At 43.7% G+C, this 4,412-nt stretch overlaps 1 long non-coding RNA gene across 1 annotated transcript; it reads left to right on the top strand.

Moving 5' to 3' along the window:
* The first annotated feature begins 474 nt into the window (after positions 1-474).
* Positions 475-4,059, top strand: LOC106148322. Its single transcript, XR_001233668.1, has 3 exons — positions 475-965; positions 1,849-1,949; positions 3,734-4,059. It is a non-coding gene; the product is annotated as an uncharacterized LOC106148322 (long non-coding RNA).
* Positions 4,060-4,412: the final 353 nt, after the last annotated feature.

The following is a 4,412-nucleotide window of genomic DNA, read 5'->3' on the forward strand; positions in this document are numbered from 1 at the left end:
ACCTGTCTCAAAAATACGGAAGGTGCAGGGCCACACCTTGTTCCTGCGAAAGGGACCTTTATCTTTCCACCTGGGTGTGGGCCATGCTCTTCTCCCAAACTTTCTACAGATTCATAAATTCCCAATGGCCCTGTCTGGTGACATATGAAGTGCAATAAATATAACGAAATGTTAGTTGACCACCTAAAATGGTTATGTAGAAGGTAATGAATGATATGGTGAAATACTGTCTGCAACATACTACTAGGAGAAAATAACAAAACACTTCATATGATATGGCTCATTGGGCAGAGTCTCCTGGCCATCTATCTAATCTGGTCTGTATTTTTTATATCAAATAAAAATTTCAGGCCATGCCTGTAATCCTAGCACTTGGGATGCTGAGGCAGGGGAATTGCTGTGAGCTCAAGGCCAGCCTGGGCTACAAAGTGAGCCCAAGACCACCCTGAACTGCACAGTGAGACCCTGTCTCAAAAAGACAAAAAACTTTTTTTTCGTTGCATGTCCCTAAGGCTCACCTCCACCGCCCCTTCCTTCACAGAGATCACGTGAGCCCCTTCCCCCGGCCAGGGCCTTCCTCCCACTCCTCTGTGTGCCAGAGCACTTTCTCCTGACCTGCTTTTGGGAACGTACATCCTCTGAACTGTGTCACATCTTTCTTCAGAATTTAATAGCCTTCAAATGCCTCCAGAACCTAGAGAATTCATCTCTCCACTTCCCTTAAATGAATAAAAGTGCTTTTTTTTCAGAGAATGAGAGCTCTTCTTCTCTCCTGACTGTGTGCCTGGAGAGCAAGCTGGCGTAAGTCTGTCCAGCGCTCTGGGCACCATGTGACCCTGCCTCCGCCCTCTGGGTGGGGTGCCTGGCCTCCTCCACCTCCTGGGGACCCTCCTGGAGAAACTTCAGAGCAGAGTGCAGTTCTGTTCTGAATGTCCACCTCAAAGTTGTGTTCTTTTGTAGATGAGGTAAAGCCTTCAGTTTTTAATGAGATTGGTTTGTTTGGTTTGTTCTCTAGTCTTTCATATGATTTTATGTTTCATTTTATATATTATATTTCATTTAAGTCCATTTTTTCTGCTCTTTTATTTTGCATTTCTTTTGGTATTTAGAAAAATCTGCATTTTTGTTCTAGTCATTGCCTTTTACCAATGCTCTCTATAATGTTCGTAGGTCTCTTTGCTTACTTAAGTTTGTTCAGTTTTAAATTATTCCCTTTTGCTCCTGTTACCAGGGTGGTAATCACTTAGATCACTTTGTTTCCCCATTCTGTCTCCCATCCCGTAATTTTAACTGTGTTATTCCTAATTTCTAACATGATATGCACAGAATAAGATTCTACCATTTGACTCTTAGATCTACAAATAAAATTTACTTAATAATTCTCACAAGTCTGTTTGTAAAATGTTCTCCAGGGTGGACTTTGCTCTCAGGAAGAGCTTGTGAATGTGGAACCCCACAAGTCCCTGTGTGTCTGGAACCTGCACACTCGAAGGCCCGCTTGGCTGGATGTGAAGTCTTTGGGTCATGTTCTTAAGTATTCTGCAAACGTTCCTTTGTCATCTTGACCCACATGTTGCTGTGGACAAAGGCAATGCCACCCTGGTTTTATAAATTATTAATAGAACTAATATTTTGGCTGGAAACCTGGGAAACGTTTCTGCTTTTTTTTCCTTTTTTTTTTTTAGTTTAATAGTATTTATCTTGTGTATAACATTTTTGGGTCAATTTTCAATGTTTATATTCATGCTTTTTTCTCTTTTAAAATATTTTTAGACTACAAATTTTTTTGTTTTGTTTTATTTTGTTTTCCGGTACTGGGAACCGAACTCATGACCTTGCGCTTGCCAGACAGGTGCTGTGCTGCTGAGCTAAATCCCCAGCCCCTAGACTACAAATTTATGGAATGATTGTGCTCAACTCGAAGAGGATTCTTCAGAGACTTCAAGCATGTATGTATATGTTCATGATTTCTTATCTGTCTTCTGTCTCTATTACTTACTTTCTCTTAATTCTTTTTCTTTCTTTCTTTCTTTTGCTTTAATTCTTTCAGTTGCTTTAATTCCTCTCTTCAATGCCTCTCATTATCTTTGGGACAAATTTATCCTTTTTTGTGTACATTGCAGTTTAGTTCACTTCCGAGATGTTTTTGCCTTTTCTATAATTTCTTTCTTGAGTTTGGTCAGCTTCCATTTCACATGTCTTTCCATTGGTCACATTTCCTATTATAAGTTTAAAATTTCTGATTCAAGATGATTTTAATAATTATAGATGTATGTTTATCAATATTTAGTATTTAGGTTGTGATGTCATTTTTATTGTTGTTGCTGTTTCCTGGTTGGTATATAGGGAAAATATTACTAGGTAAAGATTTTTATTTCCATTTGAATTTTTTTTTTTTTTTTTTGTCTTTTTGAGACAGGGTCTTGCTATGCAGTTCAGGGTGGCCTTGAGCTCACTTTGAAGCCCAGGCTGATCTTGAACTCATAAAGAACCTCCTGCCTCAGCCTCCCAAGTGCTGGGATTACAGGTGTGTGCCACTATGCCTGGCTTCCACTGGAAATTTTTAAATTCTCATTTAAAGTTCTTCTTATAAAAGAGGTATATAAATGCTGCCTACTATTTTATGTTTAATTTTGAAATGCTTATATATTTTTGGGACCACAGATAATATGCAAAACAAAGTGTGGATAACTCTAAGGCTTTCTTTTTGAGACCACACTCCTTGCTAGTGTGCAGGAGAGCATTTTCTTCAAGGGTGGTGCCCTGGAGTATAAGGAGAGAGGATTGGTTAGCTCTGCGATTTCATGCAACTTTTGCTTTTCTAAGACCCTTAATTTCTACCTCTGACCTCTTTCCTACCTTGGAGGTTCTGAGAGACCCTCTCTTTCCCCTATCCTGCAGGCAGTAACTTCCACATTTGGCCCTGGGCACTGCCAGGCAGCTTCAGTTCCACTTCCCTGTAGCCACTCAGTCCCATCAGTGCTGTGCCCAGGCTCAGCAGGGTTGAGATCTACACGCATCTCTCCCTACTCGGGTGGGACCATGCCTTTCTTCCCTCTATGCTTCATTACGACCAGGCTGCTGCTGTGCTGTGTTCTGCACAGCTGCTGGATGATGTTTAAGTGTGAGTTCTGGAGCTGGTGCTGTTTCGCACCTGTATTTCCCTCTTTATATATAAGGAGGGACCACCCGAGGTGATGTCAGCCTGAGTGGAGTAAGACGTACCTAGCAGATTACTGAATTACAGTGTTGGAGGGGTCTGCGGTGACTGACGAGCAGAGGGGAGATTCCATGGCTTCCGGCCCTTTGCTGAGGCCGAGCATCATGGCAGGAGCACAGGGAGGAGCAGCGCTGCTCACCTAGTGCCACACGGAGACGGAGGTGAAGAGAGAAGTGGCCAGGGCCCGTGCCCTTTCCAGAGCGCACCTCACAATGACCCGGCTTCCTCCCACTGAGCTCCTGTTCCAGAAGGCTTCTTTGTAAATGTTGCTGTCAGGATTGGGTGGCACCAGCCAATAGGCTTGTAGTGTAGATGGAATAAGAAGGGAAAAAAGGAGGTGATTCTACAGAGAGAAGCTGCAGTCCTCAGTCACTGTGTCCTTAGCAGCCGTCATCTTTGGACACACGTGTCCATTTCAGCCTTCCAACTCAGACTCACCCCGCAGCCCTCCGGGGAGCTTTCAGGCCTTTGACCTTGGACTGGCGCTGCATTCCTGATCTGTCTGTCCTGCAGCTTCCAGCTTCTTGGACTGAGCAGCTGTTGGATCCTCCAGTGTGCACCGGCCATCGTAGACTCTCCCACCTCTGATCCCAGAAGCTGACCCTGTGGCAGAAAATGTCCCTCCCCCCAGCAAGTATACTTCAGTTTCTTAGTTGCCCAGGTAACAGTTCCTGTCTCTTAGAAACAGCTGGTCACTGTGATGCATACTGTAAGAACCAGTCCCCAACTGACAAGCCATTGTGCCTCTGTATAAGCCCTAGACCCCCAGAGATCAGGGCCTGATATTCTGGGCATGATCCCGGTCAGTGCCTGTCCATGTGAATAAATCTGCCTCCAGATCCTGGGTGTCATTTCTGTGTTTCTGCTCGCTGTTGCAGCCTAATGATTACACACATGTTTTCATCGAGTCTGTTCCTCCAGGGGCCCTAACTAATGCACTGCTAGTCGTCTCTGGCACCTAATGGTCTGCAGGTGGGATTCTGGGGAACCCAGGGTCTTTTCACTGAGTTGCATCCCCAGCCATTTTTAAATTTCTATTTTGAGACAGTTTCACTAAGTTGCTGAATTGCCCAGGGTTGGCTTGAATTTACAATCCTCCTGCTTCAGCCTCCCAGAGTGCTGGATTATAGGCATGTACTACCATGCTCACCTAATTATTATACAGTATGGCTTAGGTATGATTTCTCCTGTA

The sequence above is a fragment of the Chinchilla lanigera genome, unplaced genomic scaffold (genome assembly GCF_000276665.1).
Source record: "Chinchilla lanigera isolate Chin_1 unplaced genomic scaffold, ChiLan1.0 scaffold00019, whole genome shotgun sequence".
NCBI classification, from domain to species: domain Eukaryota; kingdom Metazoa; phylum Chordata; class Mammalia; order Rodentia; family Chinchillidae; genus Chinchilla; species Chinchilla lanigera.